Consider the following 19965-nt stretch of genomic DNA (forward strand, 5'->3'; position numbering starts at 1 on the left):
TGCTGGAGGACTCTGCCTGGTCCACTCATTCACTCAGGGGCTATGTGGACCTTGGTAGCTCTCACCCACGTGCCTTCCATAAACTCCCCACTGGTCTCTTACCTGCCTGCCCTCTCTTCCCTCTCCAGACTTGCCTAAAAGATAAGTTACAGCATTTGCATCATCATAACTATTATTGAATCCTTAATGTGTCAGGCATTGAGTGCTTTACTTGTATTCATTGTATTCATTTATTTCTCACAATGCTCATATGAGGGAAGTGCTATTATTATCTCCATTTCTAAGATGGGAACGGTGAGATATAGAGTTTAAGTGACCCACTCGTGGTTATGTAATTAATTAAGGTGTTACTAAAGTATTGATGATAGGATTTGAATGCAAGTAATCTGATCTGACTGCAGAGCATCTCTCCTTAACCACTCTGCCATTTTGCCTCTTTTGCTAGAAACACCTATAAGATAAAGAACACACTCTTCACCTGGCTTCTGAGGATCCTCCTGCATAGCTCAGATACACCTTTTCAGTCCCATCACCCACTGTGTCTGATTGGTACCTCCCAGACCTCCGTCCTGACTGCGCCTCACTTGTCCACTTCTACAACTTACTCATGCTCTTCTGGCCACCTGAATACCTGTTCCTCTCAACTCCACAGGTACACTTCCCATCCTTTAAGGCTATCTCAAGTGCCTCTTCCTCCATGCTGAGCAGGCTGTGCTGAAAGGCAGTCATGATGGGAGAAAAGCTTATGTCTGGGAGACAGGAGACCTGAGAACTTGGTCCTTCCCCTTCCAGAAGGGAATTGGGGTATCTCGAACCCTCACTCTGGGCCTCAGTTTTGCCATCTGTAAGATGAAGGAGATAGGACTAGATCATCTTTAGGAGCCCATCTTACTCTAACAGTCTACAACCCTGTGCTTTCAGGATGACCCAAAATGGAGATGAAGTTGCCCTTTTTTTCAACCCCTTTAATATGCACAGAATGAAGAGAATGTCAGAGCTGGGAAGGACTTCAGAGAAAAAATAAACCCACCCTTCACTTTTCTCCCCGGGATGCTGAGGCCCAGGGAAGGGTAGAGGCCTGGCTAGCCATCTGGGGGATTGTGGGTGGCAGGCCTGCTCTCTGCTTGATGGAGGACCCAAGGCGCTCATCTTAGCAGGTCCCCAGCCCGGCGGAGAAGGGGGGTGGGAGGGCCCTGGAAGGACAAAAGCTGCAGCGCCTGGCTCTGGGCCGGGCTTGGCAGGCAAGCGCCAGGAGGCCTCAGTAGTTTTCCATGACCAGCAGCCAGCAGTCCAGGACATGTGCTCCCCTCTCCCCTTGCCCCCCACATTCCTCTGCACACTCAGGCAGCTAAGTGGCATCCATGGCCTGTGAGGCAGGAGGGGGGAAAAACGAGGAGGAGAACCAGACACACATACAGACCTATAGATATGGGAGCAGCCACAAACACACAGGCCCAGGGAGATAACACAGACCAGGGAAGGTGAAGATACCCAGATACATCCACCCGCCAGAGATGCCAGCCCACTCTCAGAGGCACTCGCAAATCAGGCCATCACAGAGCCATTGGTCCTGTGCACAGACACACAGGCGCACACCCTGAGGCTCACGTACACTCAGCAGACACTCCTCGGTGCCCCTGCCACCCTCCCTCTTACCCCCCACCCCACCTCCATACTCCCTGTCTGGATCAAATCTTGGTAAAGAAAGGGAGAGAAATTCTAAATTACCCCAGTCCTGGGTGGCTTGAGAGGGGTTAGACAAAACCCAGGAGCCAGCCAGCCAAGCTCTCAGAAGGCGCCACATTTTAATTCCAGAGAATCCACAGGACAATCCCCATCCTGTTTCCAGAGGCCAAGGCAAGATTGGATCTTGGAGCATCACCCCTGCAGGACCCTTTCTCCAGCTGCTAGGGTTCCAGCTCTGTCGCCAGTTGCGTGGGCAGAGCAGAGGGCCATTGCAGCCATTTCTCTGGTTATTTCCCCTCCAGCACCCTCTCCACCCCCACCTATCCCCTTTAGTCCCACATCTAGCCTCCAAGAGATTAACTGGGCACATCCACTGGATTCACCACACTCAAGAACCTAGAAAAACAAACCCTTGGCTAGACCAACCCTGTGCCTTACACCCATGTTGTGGCCCCATGCTGGGAGATGTTCAGTGACTACCTGGTGGCTGGTGGGGTCACTCGGGTGACCACATGAGCTTGTCACTGCTCCCCATGCTTGGGGCCAGGTGGACCTACACTCCAGTCCCAGCCTCTGCCTTTCTTGACTTGGAAACTTGGGCAGGGGGCTTTAACTCTTTGAGTCTCAGTTCTCTCGTTGATAAAATGAGAATAATAATGGCACCTAACTCTCAACCCTGTTGTAAGGATTCCATGAGATAGGGTACAGAAAGGGTTTTTCGTGAGGCCTAATTTAGAATCCTCGTTCTGCCAAGGAACAGGCTGGGCAATTTTGGGCTAGTAATTCCATCTCTCCTAGTCTCAGTTTCCCTGTCTGGGAATTGAAGATAACTCTTGCTATCCTGGGGTATTGAAACACCCTGTAAAGGGCCACTGGCCAATAGAGGAGGCTCCCCTAGAGGGCTCCCCTCCTCCTCCCACCTCGCCCCCAGCCCCACTACCCATTCCCACGCCGCCTGGACCCAGACACCGGGGCTGTCAGCCGGAAGGGATTTGCAGCCCGAGAGCTGAGATCGGCTGCACAGAGGCCGCCTTGTCCCAGTGGGGACCCGAGGCCACTGCCGGGCCGCGTAGTCACGTTGCTCAAAGGCCGCAGTGCCAGCGCCCCGCATAGCCTTGCCTCCCCCGCCCAACCTGGGCCAGCTTCAAGGACCAGCTCCGGATTTCCTGGCCCCGCGCCCAGCGCCCTGCAGGCTGTTTGGGGTCGCAGGGCCTTTGAGATGGTGCGGTTTCCGCTCCCTGGGGCCAGACTAGAGGGGGCCTCCTAGGACTGCCTGCCTACCCATTCCCACCCCACCCACCCAAGGAACAGAGATGAAGCCCACCCTCTAACCTGGACCCCTGCCCCTCCCCCCGAAGGGTACAGGCCTGGCTTCCTCCTCCCTGCCTGCTAGCCCTTACATCTTGGTGGATGACCATAAACTTCTTCAGAAAAAGCGTTGGAGCCTGGGAGACCTTTCAGGATGAGCTCAGTTGAGCCTAGGTGGGGACTGGGGAGACCTGGGTAAGTCTGTTCCCAGGGCTGGAACGGGCTCTAGGTGTTCTGGGTCAGGTTGTAGGGATCCAGTCACTCTGTTCTGGGTCTGAGTTAGAAACCAGTCCAAGAGTAGCTGGTCCAGGTATTGTGATCCTCTCTCGGGGTTCAGGGTCTAGGTGTTGGGACCCCATCTGGGTGTTCTTATCTGGATGCCGGGGTCTTCGCTGAGTTTCTGGATCAAGTTATAGGGATCCACTCAGGCTGGGTTTCCATGGAAGCCTATCCAGGTGTTGGGGTCTTTTCTCAGAGTTTATCAGCACCCAGGGGTTGCGCTCTACTCCAGGTGCTATAGGTCAGGTTGTTGGGGTTCTGCCTGGTATGGATGTTGGAAGCCCATCCAGTCTATCTGGCCCAGTGTTGGGGTCTTCTCTGGGTGCTCAGGGTCTGGATTTTGGGAGCTGCCCAGGTGGATCAGATATACGTGTTAGCAGCCACTCTGGGTTTGTTTGGGGCCCCTATTGTCTAGGAACAAGAACACAATGTCCAGCCTTGGCCCTCCCATTGGCCTGAAGGCAGACATCACTGCTAAGCCCTTGCGTCAGCTCACCAAGTCCCCCATGGGGCCAGCAAAGGAAGGGCCCATGGCAGCCTAGCTTGATGCCCCTCCCTAGAACCCAGGAATTGGGGCATACCTTAGACTCAGGCTGAGAATCAGCCATTACTTCACTCTGACCTGAGGCATAACCCTTCCCTTCTCTAACCTCAGTTAATAAAATGGAAGGATTGGATTTAATATCCACCAAGACCCACTTAACAGCCACTCCTTGGGGTCCTCTCCTACACACACGCGCGCGCGCGCGCACGCACGTGCGCACACACACACACGCACGCACGCACACGCACGCACACTACTCATTCCAGCCTCCTCACTTTTGCCCACACTGATCTCCCTGCCTAGAATGCCCTCCTCTCCTTTGCTTGTCCAGATTCTACCAGTTCCTCAAACTCCTTTCCTTCTAGAAAACCTTCCCTGCCCACTTCCCTTTTCCAGGCCCAGGGTATGACTCCTGCCTGCCCTGAGACGAGACCATAGGTAGTCATAGGTCCAACCTGACTCTCCTGGCTCTCTCCATCCAGCTGGGAGCTCTCTGAAGGCAGGGCCCTGTCTGCTCTTGGCTCCCACTCCAAAGTCTTGTTCTAGATGGACATGGAGCTGCCTAGAGCTCAGCTCAGCCACTATCCCAGGCTGCAAGCTGACCCTGTAAGAGTAAGAAGAATCTACTTAGTTTCTAATACCCCGAATGGGGGGAGAGGCACTAAGCGGATTTGGGAGCCTGTCTCCTGCCCACACCAATCCTCCTTTCCAGGCCACTGCACCCATGTGACAGCCAGTCTGGGGCACCAGGGAGCTCTCAGGAACACGTAGGGCCAGACTGGTCCCTGGGAGACCCAATTCTACCTCTCCTGGATGACTGTGTACTCAGCACAGACAGCCCTGAAAGCTCAGAGGGCAGGAGCGATCTAGAGCATTACCCAGTTCTCCGGACCCAGCCTGCATAGTCAAGCACATGAGCATGAGTACACACACACTCCTCTCATTTGAAAGGCAGAGAAGGAATTGAGCCACATTCTGGGCTAGGCACCTTGTAAACAGTATTTCTTAGTCTTCACAGCAGCCTCGCAGGAGTCAATCCCCTTTCCATCCCCACCTGGCACATGAGGAAATTGAGGTTCAGAGAAGGGAAGACACTAAGCTGAGATCACACAGCTCTTAAATGTGGAAGCAGAATTCAAAGCCATGCCCTTTGCACCGCGCCACCTTACTGACCCCACCAACACCACACTTACACACATGCACAGGTGCCCACACCACAACTTTCACACACTTGCGCTCACCCCTACACCAGTCACTAAATTTCAAACCTAGAAGGAAACTTAAGAGATCATCTTGACCTATGCCATTACATCTTACAGATAAGAAAAATGAGGGCTACAGAGGGGAAGGGCCTTATTTAGTTTTTAACACAGTTAGAAAGTAGCAGAACCAGGACAGAATTCACATCTCCATTGTTACACAGACTCACATGTATATACATCCACCTGCCACCCAGCTTACCCATAGACTCTTACACACAAACCCATGAATGTACACATATACTTGTGCCCAAGGACAGTCATTCACACTTCACACATATACTCACTTGTGTTTGTATGCCTGCATACATGCCATTTCACACATCCACTTATTCACACACACACACACACATCCACACACACGTGGTCATATATAGTCACATGCAATGTACATTCATGTACACTCATGCACACATAATCCTTACACTCACATGTCTACTCACACACATACACACTCCTATACTCTCTCACACGCATATACACACACCACTCATGTGCCCTCACTCTTACAGTCACATGTACCCACCCTCCTGAGGCAAAAGAGATAAGTTGACCCTGATCAGGGACGCTGCACAGCTAAGGCTGGATCCCAGGGTGGGAGCTGCACACTGAGCCTTTAAGAGGGGGTGTCCTGAAACCAGTGTAGCAGCGCGTGGGTGCACCTTGGCACTGCCATCAACAGCCCTGGGGAGTTTGCTCTGGCAGCAGTTCTCCACAGGCCCAGGCAACTCACTCAATGTTGTCTTGGCCAAATGCAGCAGATAGCCCCAAAAAGTGTCTAGTCATGGGACAGGGTGGTAGGGCCAGGATGGCGTCAGGGCTGGTCCCAGCTTGTTCTGTGGGATTTGTCTTCTGTCTGCAGCCCGGTCAGGGACTCTCCTCCCTCAGTGGGCCAGATGCTGAGTCTCGGGGCATCTTCCTGCACCCAGTGAAGATGAGGATCAAACTGCCAGGACTTGGAGGCAAAGCACCCAGACCTGCCTGTTGGAATTTACCAAAGTTGGTGTGTCAGCCAACTCAGGCTTTTGAATGACACTTTGAGATGAGCCAATTAGGCCTCTCTTGGTGACTCAAACATGAAATATCAGATACAAACTAATCTCAAAACATACTCAATGAAAATGGTACAACCACTATGGAAAACGGTATAGCACTTCCTCAAAAAGCTACAAATAGAGATACCTTATGATCCAGCCATCGTACTTCCAGGTCTATACCCTAGAGAGCTAATAGTAGTGACATGAATGACATATGCACATCTATGTTCATTGCAGCATTATTCACAATAGCAAAAAGATGGAAACAACCACAGTGCCCTTCAACAGATGAATGGATAAACAAATTGTGTTACATGCATACAATGGAATACTACGCAGCTATAAAGAATGATGATGTGTTCTCAAAACATCGTATAACATGAATGAATCTGGAGGACATTATGCTGAGTGAAGTAAGTCAATCACAAAAGGACAAATATTGTATGATCTCACTTTTATAAAAAGACGAGAACAGGTATACATATAGAAAGCAATATTCGTTGGTGGTTACCAGGGATGGGAGAGGGAAGAAGGGGAAATCACTTTCTAGATAGTAGACACTTGTTATTTCTGGTAATGAGAAGGACAGTACTGAATGTGGGTGAAGTCTGCACAACTTGACCAAGGTAAATGATGACACTAAGAAGTACATAAGTATAAAAGATGTTTTTAGTAAATGCTATAACATATACAATTTTGCAACAATAGCAATAACAACCAAAAAATATGGTTGTGGTTACATAGGTAGATGTGTATGCACATATGTGTATAGGAAGGCAGGTGTGAGTATATGCATGTGCATGTATAGGCGTATCTGTAGGCATATGTATATACATGTTTATGTGTCCTGCACATATAGTCATATATATAATAAAGTACATAGGGGGCACAGTTACAGAGACTTCCTACACATAACCAAACACCTCACAGCATTAGTTTACTAAGTTTGAAGGTTTATGATCATAGTCTCATGGGACAGCTTGGTCAATTGGCACAACACAATTTATAAAGTTTATTTCCTACATCCTAGTTTGGTGAGTAGTGTCTAGGGTATTAAAAGCTTGCAAGGAGCCATCTAAGATACAACTGTTGGTGTCTACTTGTATGGAGCAAAAGAGAAAGAAGGAAACCAAAAACTCAATTAAGAAACTACTCTATAGGACTAATAGCCCACACGAACCACACCCTCATCTCTCCTGAGACCAGAAGAACTAGATGGTGTCCAGCTACCACTACCGACCATTCTGACCAGGGACAAAATAGATGGTCCTGGATAGGATGGGAGAAAAACGTAGAACTAAACTCAAATTCTTAAAAAAGGCCAGACTTACTGGACTGGTGGAGACTAGAGGAACCTCCGAGACTGTCACCGTGAGTATCCTTTAAACTTGGAACTGAAACCTCCCGTGCAGGTCATGTTTCTGCTAAATAACAGATTGAATCATAAAATAAACAATATCACTAGTGAGTACTGGGCTGTTTAAAAAAAAAAAAAATCATCTATATGAGACCAAACAGTCAACATTTATCCGAAAGCAAAGATGAGAAGGTAGGGGTGGGGTAGGAGGGAGCAAAGCTAAATTAATGGAAACGGAACAACCAGAATGGAAATAAAGAGAATGTTGGTACATTGTGAAAAATGTAACTGATGTCACTGAATAATATGTATAGAAATTGTTAACTGTGAACCTAATTTGCTGTGTGAACACAATAAAAGATTATTTAAAAAAAAAAAAAAATAGTCAGTGAGTGGTGATGGCTGTCAATGTCCTTTAACATGCCCTAAGTTGGGCAAACCAGACACAAGAACAAGTAAGTACAACACAGGGGATAGAAGCTGTAACACAGAGATATATACAGAGCATTGTGGGTGCACAGGCCAGGAAGCAACCAAGTTGGACCAGAGAGGGGACCACCTGAAATGGGTCTTGAGTGGTGAGTATTTTGCCAGAAAGCTTTCTTGACAGAGGGAAAATTATGTTACAGGTAACAGAGAGAATCTTAAGTATTGGCTAGAGGTACAGGAGATGAGGCCTATTGGAGTCACTCATTTATTTATTCAACAAATCTTTATCAGGGACCTACTGTATGCTAGAATATGACATATAAAATACACAAGACTATTTCTCAAGGAGCTCAAGCTCAAAAGTCCCAAATTCAAATGCTTTCAAACGCCAGGCAGGTAATGTAGATGAGTGAAATGGGAGGACATAAGACAATAGGGAGCGGTGGGGCTTGTGTTTAATAGACAGTTCATGCCCTGTCTAAAGCATTTACATCCAAGAATATTTGTCAATCCTATGGCAGCCAAAAAAACTCAACTGTGGCTGCCTCCTTTGCCATGAGACCAGAAGACCTGGATGGTGCCTGGCTACCATTACTGAACATTTTGATCAAAGATTCTAAAGAAAAATCCTGACCAAAAAGGGGAAAATGCAAAACAGTTTCAAATTTTCATGGACTCCAGACTTCCTGGAGCCATAAAGTTTGGATGAACCCTATTGCCCTGAGATAATCTTTAAACCTTAAACCAAAAGTATCCCCTGAAGTCTTCTTAAAACCAAACAGTAGTTTAGCTTATCTAGTAAAAAAAGATCTGCCTTGAGCATTGTGCTCTTTTGAGAACAATTGGTATGGGATCAAATTGACAACAGCAGTTTGAAAGATTAGATAGGAACCTTAGGGGACAGAGTGTTTATGTTAATGAGGGAGGGACAACCCAGAAAAGGAGGATAAGAATGGTTGCACTACTCAAAGAATGTAATCATTATCACTAAATGGTACATGTAGAAACTGTTGAATTGGTGTTTTGCTGTGTATATTCTCAACAACAGTAACAAAATAAATTAAATTTAAATTAAAAAAAACCCCCACTGTGGGCTGGGTTCAGATGGCAGACCCTGAATTTGCAACCCCTGGTTCTGGACTCCAGAACCCAGACTCTAGAATCTGGAGGAAGCCTTCCATGCAGAGCTAAGAAGTTTTGGCTTGACCCTGTAGATGGGCCTGAGACACATGGGAGGTTCTTGCCATGAATGGACACTGGTCACAGGAGCCTCTCAGGAGAAAACTCTCACACTGTGATCAGTGGACATAACCAGGCTATGTGTGTGTTGCCCAAGACCCTGCAGACAAGGATAACTTTCTACTTTGCTCTATCACATGTTTCCTGGCAAGGGCCACGCTGTGCTCACACAACCCTTCCTCCTTACCTTTCTCCTACCCGTAACCAATCCTCCTTCTTTTCTACCCACATCTTGGATACAAGGACTGACTAGATTGTGCCCCCTCAATTGTTCTCTCTGACCCAAGGCCTCCATAGAAGGAACAGACACACACTTCTCTCTAGGAGGAGAGTGAGAAGTTCTCTCAGCCTCCATTCCCTGGCCTTCTGGGTTCTCCCAAGGGGCACTAGGGAAGTAGCCTCCATTCAGTAAATGTGGGTGACCTGAAAAGATGGGAGTGATGGGAACAGCTAGGGAGGCTACCAAACAAACAACCTTACAATACACTCATTTCTACGTTGGTCAGTCCTGGCCTAAAGTTGTGAAAAGATCGCTGGACTTCAACTCAGAAGCTTTCGGTTCTAAGCCTGGTGAAGCCTAAATTTTGCTGGGTGACCTTAGGGAACTCCCTACCCCTCTCTGAGTTTCAGTTTCCCCTTCTGTAAGGCGAGGGACATAGACTAACTAATCTAGACTTGGTTCTCTGTGTGTTCTGTCTCATGCAAACATCAGAACAGCCTCAGAGACAAAAATGTCTGACTTTGGTGTCCTGGTTCCTCTGAGGCTCCCTGGGACCTCTGAGGACCAGGATGGTGTCCAGGCAGAGATGGTGAGACTTGGGGTTCAGATGCAGCTCTCCCCTTGCACGGGGCATGGGGGTGTCATGGCCAGGCATCCAGCACAGCCTTCTCACCTCCCCGACACACTCACAAACCCCAGGTGCTTGGCTGTAGAGCCTGGGAGCTGCCCTGGACACACAGACCCACATCCCTCTCCAACCCCCACCAGCCACAGCCTCCCTCCCGGGATCATCATTAAATTGTTCTGCCCCACTGGTTCCGGGCTCCAGTGGCCTTTGATGTGTGCCTATCTAGCTTCTGAGGCCAAGACCAGGCCCCTCACGCCAGGCCTGGCTGATGGGCTCTGACAGCTTCCTCAGGGCCCCCAGGGGGCAGGGCACCAACACCCACACTCACATCCACACTGATACATGTTCAGACCTGTGCACAAATATTCCACAAGTACACACAAATGTGCACACAACACTGTCATATATACACACACACTCACCAGTCTCGTAAGGACACATGATACCTCATACTGTGGCACATAGACACGTGCACCCTGGCACACTTACAAGCTCTCAGACAAACCCACATGCACACATCCATGCACACACATGCATACACCCATATACGACACTCTTAGCACACAATCACACACTCACTCGTGGTCTTGCACACTCACAGCCTAGCACCTGGGCTCTCTCATATGGAGCCTTTTATTGCCTTCCTCCCAGCTGGCACACAAGGTCTTCTGCAATCTCTGCCCCTGACTGCCTCACCTTTCTCATCTTTTGGAAGTAATTACAAACCCAGGCAGCTAAGTTCGGTTCTTGTGTATTCAATTTATAAGCTATGTAACCGTGAGCAAATTAACTTCCTGACCTCCATTTTCTTTCCTGTGGAATGGTGATGACAACAGTGCCTTCTTCGGGTTGCTGTGTGGTTTAAAAGAGGCTCTCTACATAAACACTTAGAACAGTGCCTGGCACATATAAGGACTCAACAAATATTGCTTGTTGTCTCTTACCCTTGCTCTTTCATATCCTTTGCTTCAGCCATAACAAAATCATTACGTTTCCTAAACATGCCAGGCTGCAACATGCCTCTGACCCTTTGCATATGGTGTTTCTTCTAGTCAGAACATCTCTTCTCCACTTCTTCTCCACCCATTCCCCATCCCCTTCCACCTGGTAAACTCCAACTCATCTTTTAAAACCTTGCCCAGGCAGGTAGCTCTGCCTGCGGGAAGCCCCACCAGCACAAGTGATTCCTGACGCCTCTGTATCCCACTTCTGTCCTGAATTGTCTGTTTCTGTAGACTGAGCTCCTCAAGAACATGGGGCCTTGTCAAATCCATCTCTTGAATCCTGTACCTAGCATGGGGTATGAATCATAATGGGCATCAGTGGTTATGTGAGGGAGTAAATTGTGCTCCATCAAAATTAGGTATAAATAAGAAGCACTTGTGCAAATTATTATTAACTCTTATGGAAACTATGTAGCCTGGAGTACTGATATAAACAATAATAATATATTAGTAATGATACCTGAGATTTATTGAAGGGAAGCTTTGGGCAAGCTCAGGATTAAGGGCTTTCTATTTAGTGCTTTCAGTATGCTCTGGGCCTATGGGGGTGAAATGTCTATCACTTGGGAGAATCAATGAGTGAAGTGTGTTGGATGCATACAATGAAATACTCGGCAGCAGTAAGAAGGAACAAAGCAATCTATACACAGTAACGTGGACAGATCTCAAAACCATGGTGTTGAGGAAGAAAAGTAGGGACCAGAAAGATTTACAGCACAATGTCATTTTTATAAATTAAATCTTCCCAAATGCATAAGTTATAAAAGCAAACACATTTTAAGGATCTATTAGAAAACTTTTGGAGATGATGGAAAATTTGGCAATGGATACAGGTGATGGTTACACAACATGATTAATGTCATTAATGTCATTCAATTGTTCATGGAAAAAATGTTGAAATGGCAAATATTGTGTTATGCATATTTTACTCCCACACACACATACAGACATGCAAACATATTGGAATGTGTTCTTGGAGTGAGGGAGGGTGTGAAGAATGGAAATGGAAATCTGGGAAGAAGCAGAAAAAAATTAAAGTAACAGAGAAGAGTATGAGTAAGTCAACTCTGCACCTGAGGTGCAAACAAATCAAACCTATGGCTGTATATCATTTTCATTTCTTTTACAGTTGATGAAATCAACTAGTTACACAATCTTTCTCTTCTTTAGATGTTGATTTTATGATGCCTTAAAGCGTCACTGTCAATCCAAAAAAAACCACAGAAACTCGTTGCTGTTGAGTTGATTTCAACTCATAGTAACCTTATAGGACAGAGTAGAACTTCCCCATAGAGTTTCCAAGGAGTGGCTGGTAGACTTGAATTTTCAGCTTTTTGGTTAGCAGCCAAACACTTAACCACTGTGCCACCATAGCACCTCACTGTTGACACCAAAAAAAAAAAACCAAATCCATTGCTGTCTAGTCGATTCCAACTCATAGCGACCCTATAGGGCAGAGTAGAACTGCCTCATAGAGTTTCCAAGGAGCAGCTGGTGGATTTGAACTACTGACCTTTTGGTTAACAGCCAAGTTCTTAACTGCTGTGCCACCAGGGCTCCTCAACGTTGATAGTTTCCCTTAATACAAATAACAGTTTAACTTTCACTTGGTTCTTTCTCTCTCTCTCTCTCTCTCTCTCCCTGTTTGGGAATCATTTGCTGCAGCCGTAGTTGGAGCCTGGACCAAATTCTCTCTGAGACTGGAAACTTGGGAGCTTCTCCAGGGAAGACCCCACAACTTCCATGTCCTGTAGATGAGTGAATGAATGAGTGAACAAGGAAGGAAGGGGAAGGAGGGAAGGAAGGAAGGGAAGGAGGAAGGGAGGGAGAGGAGGGAGAGAGAGAGAAAAGGACAGAATTTCTGTCTCTAGAGTTTTACCCTCTTAACTCCCAGGTTATGTTGCTTTTTGCATAGCAGAGCTGGGATTTAGACAGAGGGTAAAGCAGTCATGTAGAATGAGTCTGAGGCACGATTAGGGGAGCTTGATCCCACGACACCCGATGAGCCTGACTCCCTGTCGGTCAAATGGAGGCCCATTGGCAACGAGGTCAGGGACGTACAGGATCAGTTACTGGCCCTGCTGGGGCTCCTACATTCTGACTGGGCCTCCCAGGGACCCCTTAGCCTGGGGAGATGAGAAAGGCAGTCTCCCTCCCCCTTTTCCAGCCAGAGCTGAGTGAGCTAATCCCAGAGAAAAGACATATTAGTCAGGAGAATCAGTCCCAGCCTGCTCTGCTGAATCAGCAGGAAGTACAGCCCTCTCAGTCTGCCAGCTACGTGAGCCCCTGCACGGCCACCACTGCCTCCCTGCTGCCCAGTGTGGCCCCCACCATCGGCATGCCCTCACAGACCTTCCGCCTAGAGCTCAGCTCTCCAGAGCCTCCCTCCCTTTCCACTTTCCCAGTAACAGCCTTTTTCTTAGCGCCATCCCCACTGATGCCAAAAAGATAGCCATCTCCTCCTGCACAGAGAACTGACCCTCTGCAGGAATGCAGCAAGTGGGGAGGAAGCCTTTGAGAGAAAGTGGTGATCCATTTTTCCCACATCCAGCATACTTTCAGCTGCAGAGAGGACAGCATAGGGATAGCTTATGTAATCTAGGGATCACAGCCAAGGGTGGCACCATTATCAGTGTAATCACCACCATCTTGGTCATCAACCCTGTCACCACCATCAACATTCCCACTATTATTGCCACTATCACTGTGACCACTGCCACTATCACCACTATCATCAGCCATGATGATGATACAATGCTACTATCATGTTCACTATTGACACCAACACCCACACTGCTGCCACCTCTATCACCTTCACCAACCAAGACAGGCAGGTATCACCATACCATCAAAAACATTACCGTCACAAGCACTGACACCCATATCACCATCATCACTAAAACTATCATTAAAGTCATTTTATCAACAACACCTACACCGTCCTTATACTTATCCCACCATCACTGCCCCCACCAACCAAGATAATTGTCATTTTACCACCAAAAATACGACCATCATTTGCAACACAAACACCATCACCTTTACCACTATCACCAGTATCAACATCATTATGCCCATCACTATCACTATTAGCATTACCCACTACCATAGTCAATACCATCACCGTCACACTACCTATCACCACATTGCTTCCATCATTACCATAACAATAATCAACACCATTAAACCCGACACTACAAACACCATCACGAGTATCACCACCACCATAGTCATCATCAATGTCACCATAACTACAGTCAACACCACTGAACATGGTACTAACAGCAACAACACCATCACTATAACCATCACATAGTTGTCACCAATACCACCACCACCATAAACACCCCATCACCACCAATACTGTCACTGCCACATTCATCACCACCTTACCTCTTCATTAGGATGAGAAACTTTTGTTGTTAACCTGTGCCTGTTTGTATGCCAGGCAAAATGTGAAAACAACAGATTAAGAAAACAAATTTCTTCCAACTTATTGTTCTGACTATATAATGATACACTCGTTCACTTCCTATTAAAGTCCACCTCTGAACCAATGTGATTGCTTCACTAAATCGATCCATTTAGCCATTCACAGAGAAAGAGCCATGCAAGCCTGCAAAACACAGGAGTGGTTACAGGAGTCAACCCCTACTGCCCGTGACATCAAGAAGCCCAGTTCCCAACATCATATACTCTTCTCCCTCCCCACTTCTCACCAGGCATTCTGGGCCCACAAACATGTCTGCCCTTCCAATATAGACTTTCTTCTCTTCTCTCCCCAAACTTTAACGTCCTGTAGAGCAGAACAGTATGTGAAAAGAGCACTGGTCTGAGGGTCAGAAGCCTGGATCTTAGCCTTGGTTCCGCCACTAACTCTCTGTGTGGCCTTGGGAAACTCATTTCCTTTTCTCTGCCTCAGTTTTCCCACTTGTAAAGGATGACCTTCTGACTCTGGTTCTTTATAAATTTTTTTGAGATGAGACACTCAAAAACGGTCTAAGCCCTTTTTCCAGAAGGTTCCTTCAAATGGAAAACCAGAGAATGTCAAACTGGCTATCAATTCCCCCATCGAGTCAGCCTTGATTCTGCTGGCCAGCATGGTATCTGGGATCTCCAGGAAGACCTCCTGGAGCCCTGAGATGCTGCTGCCTCATCAGAGTGGGGTCTGAAGGGTTAAGCATTCAGGGCTGTGCGTGAGTAAGTGTCTCAGATGAAAGACTGGTCTGAGAGAGAACTCCATGTTGCTGTTGTGGTTGGCAGGTCTGGGGCAGTGGGACCAGGCTGGGTCCCGAAGGAAACCCCCTCCAGGTCTCACCAGAACAAAGTGGTGTTTTACAAAAACGCCATTGTTCTTGGGCAAGTCTTTCCCATCTCAACATAAACCAGGAAGCAGTGTTTCCTTTCCTTGGGCGAGCCCCCAAGTTCCCCCCACCAGTGGGAGTTGGGGGAGAAGAACAGAATTTTTCCTGCTTTAAATAATTGCCACAAAGCTCTGGCTGGAGAGCAGCAGGCCCTGCCCAGCTGTACCAAGGCTCCCCAGTGCCGTTGTGTATGTGATGGGGTAGGTAGGGTCCTCATTGCCAAGGGAGAAGAAACAGAAGGTCTTGAAGCAGGAAAGCTCACCTTATCCAGTCTTCTGCCTCCAAACAGGACTCAGTAGCCTAAGCCAGACTATGAAAGGTATATCACTGCCCATCAATTTCCCCTTATCATATTGCCACGTGGGCTTCATTCTGTCCTACCAACATGGCAACATGGCAATCTTGTTCCTGAGTATGGACCTTTGCACTTGTTGTCCCCGCTGCTTGGAACTCTGTTCTGCCCTTCACATGCTGGCTCCTTCTCGTCATTTCATCCCAGGTCTAACCTCAGTGAAACAGTAACTGTTTAATTATTTGTTCAGTGTCTGCTTTTCATGACATTCTATCAGCTCCATGAGAGAGCAAGGTCTAAGGACTGTATTTGTCTTGCTCATTGCTGTATCCCTACCTCCTAGCACAGAATGTCCCCCAATGTGTGTTTTATATTTATAAAGAAAATAGGTCACAGACTCTCAGACAGGGGAGTTATTTCCCTTCTCAAGCCCAGAAGATCAGAGCAGTCTCAGACATTGGACAGAATCCCACTCAACAACTCCATTTTCCTGAAGAAGAAACTGAGGCTTAGAGTCTGGAAGAAAGTCCCTAGACGGCGCAAACTGTTAAGTGCTTGACCACTAGTTGAAAAGTTCATGGTTGGAACCCACCCAGAGGCACCTCAGAAGACAGGCCTGGCGATCTGCTTCTGAAATTTCACAGCAGTTCTACTCTGTACACATGAGGTCACCATAAGTTGGAATCAACTTGACGGCAATTAACAACAACAACAGAGCCTGGAAGTTCTGGCCAGAGACCCATGGCTGGTCAACAGAAGAGCTGAGCTTGACTCTGGGTCTCCTGACACCAAGGCTACTGAAAAAGACCTATCAGTCAGTTTCCAAATTTGGGAACAGCCTTGTCCTAAATCTCTTGCCTCTTCAGACTCCTGTGGTACAATGGGATTCCCCAGCCCTCTCTCCCCCCACCTCCCTGACTCACTGAAGGCCCAAGGAAAGAATGTCCCTCCCCACACCTCAGCATTTTCCACCTATCACTTTTAAAATAGGTACATAGGCTTGGAGACGGGTCAGAAAACTCCCTGTGGCATGCCTGATGGCCAAACAAGTCAGAGTTCTAGCTTTCGATAGAACTTGCAACGATCAGAATCAACATGTCTGCTTTTGTGTCTACAGTTTTTCGTTAAACCAGTAAGGTTCGTTCATGTAAGTATTGTGGAAGAATAAATAAAGGATCCTAATACAAGTCATCCTAGCTCATAAGGTTGTTGGAGGACTAAATGAGCTAATGCTCCCGGCAGTGTTGTCGTTAGCTGCTGTGTTTCCTGGCGACCCCATGCACAACGGAAGGAAACTCCTGCCCTGTTTCCATGATCAGTTGCTGATTGGCCCATTGTGATCTATAGGGTTTTCATTGGCTGTTTTTCAGAATCACTTCACCAGGCCTTTCTTTGTAGTTCGTCTTAGTTCAGAAAATGCCATTCACCATGTCAGATGGGTGGTGGCTGTGCATGAAGTGTGTTGGCTGGGAATCAAACTCAGGCATCCCACATGGAAGGGGAGAAATCTATCATGGAATCAACAATGTTTCCCAGCACTAGTAGATGGTTAATTAATGCTAGATCCCTTTGAAAAGTTGGAAGTGCTGTGCAAATACAAGATACTGCTATTTTCTAGGCAAGGAGTATTTACAAAATGTTCCCTTTACAAATGTGTTTTTAGATACTCTTAGGAAACAAGGGAAAGTCTCTTCTAAGAATTTCTTGAATTTTAAGAATTTCAATAAGTTTTCTCAGATTGGCTGTAACTGCCCAGAGGGCTAGTCTTGGAATGGTGACCTTTTGTCTGTTCTTTGCAAAATAAGCTGTACTCCCAGGTAGAACATTAAGCAAGCAAAGGAAATGGAGATGAACAGGTAAACAAGCAGAGTCGACCTTAACACAGCTTATTGTTGTTAGGTGCCGTCCCGTCGGTTTACAACAAATACGTCTAAAACACAAACATGCAAAAAGTTGAAAGTAAAAAGGTAGAAAAAGATACACTATGAGAATGGTAACCAAAAGAAAGCCGGCGTAGCCATAGTGTTGTTATTAGGTGCCATCGAGTCGGTTTTGACTCATAGCGATACTGCTTCGTTTGTACAACAGAACGAAACACTGCTGGGTCCCGCGCCATCCTCACAATTGTTATGTTTGAGCCCATTGTTGCAGCTACTGTGTCAATCCATCTCGTTGAGGGTCTTCCTCTTTTTCACTGACCCTCTACTTTACCAAGCATAACACTGCTTAGCTTCCCACAAAGAGAGAGACCATCAAAGGGGGGAGCTGGCTGCGTTCCTTTGTGACTCCTGGGTTTCTCCCTTACCCAGGGCTAGGGTCAGGGGTGACAGAGCGTAAAGATGGACTTTTGTGCCCCCAAGCATGGCCAAGATAGGGAATAGATAAAATTCCAGCCAAAGAAGTTAGGATAAGCAATAAGCAGCTAGATAAGGGATTTAAACAATGGGTTGGTGAGAGGGGAAGAAGAGGCCACTCCTTTGAGCTCAGGGCTTCTCTGAAAACCCCAAACAATGGGCACAAAGCCCAGGGAATGTTCATTTAGCCAGTTCAACCCTGGAGCAAGAGGGAGTTAACAACCATTGAATTCCCATGGAGATGCAACTTAACCTGGGTGACAGCTATAAATTTGCCATCACAAACCCAAGTGTGCAAATTCTTTCAAATTAAGTTCAAACTGATGGCGTATCCTTTCTTGCTGTGTTGTTGGGAAATTCCAGTTCTGTTATTATTGGGAGGGTCCTCCCTTCCCTAAGGATGTACAAGAATCCAGGAGGCTTATGTCGTGCCCGGAAAACACGGAACGACACTTTTAGCTCCTTGCTAACATCAACATCTCTAGGGGGCTTGCTAGAAATGCAGAATCTCAGGACCCACCCTAGGACTATTAAATAAGAATCTCCATTTTAATAAGATTACCAGATGATTCATGTGCACATTAATATTTGAGAAACACTGTAGAATTCACTCCATAATGGTTCTTTCTAAACCCCAAATACCCACCACCCCCAAAACTGACAGCGCTGTGGCTTCAGTGGATCAAGGGAGCACGGTTACTTGGGGTCCGGGCTCCCTAAGGGGAGCCATGCAGCCACTACCCACCTGGGATCCTTCCAGCTCTTTCCAGGATTTAAACCTACCCATCACATTCCTTTCTCCCCATCGCATTCCTTCCTCCCCTTCTCCTAGCTCAATCTCGTCAATAAACTCAGGCTTTCCATCAAAAGCCTGAAAAGCCAGTTGTCTGCAGACTTCTGATTTCAGTGGCCTCACCTGCACCCCCTGAGGCAGGCAACACAAAGATGCGGCTCTCTGCTCAAAATGGAGAATGGAGTGGGGGTGGGGAAGAGAAAAACGGGGAGAATAACACCACCAACACAAAATAACCGCTCAATCTGTTTTCCTGCCACACTTGTGATTCTTTAACTCCTGCTCACAATTACATCTGGATTTGAGAGCGCAAAACAAAGGCTAGAGACTTACACTATAATTTTAATGGGCTTGTTTTTATAGGAAAAAACTGAGTCCCAGAATCCTTGAACTGATTGCTTCTGAGACTCATGGGGATGTAATGAGCTCCTAGTTTAGGGATTTAAAAAAAAACCACTTGGAGAATCCCATTGTATAAAACAGAAATGGAGCTGCTTTGAATGTAGGGTGAGGGTAGAGAACCCCAACTACATGGCCTCTTCTGCACACAATAGCAATGACTCAAGAGACCCCCAAGGCTCAGTGGAGTGTGGGGTAAAGAACCAAGCTCAACTGACCCTCAACCCAATAGTAAAAGTCTCTTCCTGGAGTCCCTTCTCTCACTTCCAATCACACTTCCAGAGAGAAGTCTCACAGTAGCCCCCAGGGCTGGAAAACGCTTCCTATTTGATGACCTCCAACTTGCCTCCCTGGCATTTTCTCCCAGAAATCCCAGTTCTGCCTTAGAAACTGTAAGGAATATGTCTAGTTCCTCTGTGACAAGACTTATACAGTACCCAATTTCCTCCCTGGAATCTCTTTTCCAGGTGAAATAGGCACTTAAACAGTTGGTAAATGAGTGAAGAAATAAATGCAGAAATTATCAGATGGAGGGAGAAACAGGAAGAAGAGAAGGAGCAACTGAATAAAATACCCTAGTCACCCTCTTCTGGACAACTCCTACCTTGAAAATGGTTCTCTTTACAAGAGACATGTGTAAGAAAATCGTAACATTTGGAACTGAAAAACACAACGCTATCTGGATAGAGTTTAACCCAGTGTTTTTCAAACTCTGGGTGGTGACTCATGTGTATAGTAAAATCGGTTAAATGGCTCTTAACTAGTATTTTCTT

The sequence above is a fragment of the Trichechus manatus genome, unplaced genomic scaffold, assembly GCF_000243295.1.
Source record: "Trichechus manatus latirostris isolate Lorelei unplaced genomic scaffold, TriManLat1.0 scaffold00015, whole genome shotgun sequence".
In the NCBI taxonomy this organism is placed as follows: Eukaryota; Metazoa; Chordata; class Mammalia; order Sirenia; family Trichechidae; genus Trichechus; species Trichechus manatus.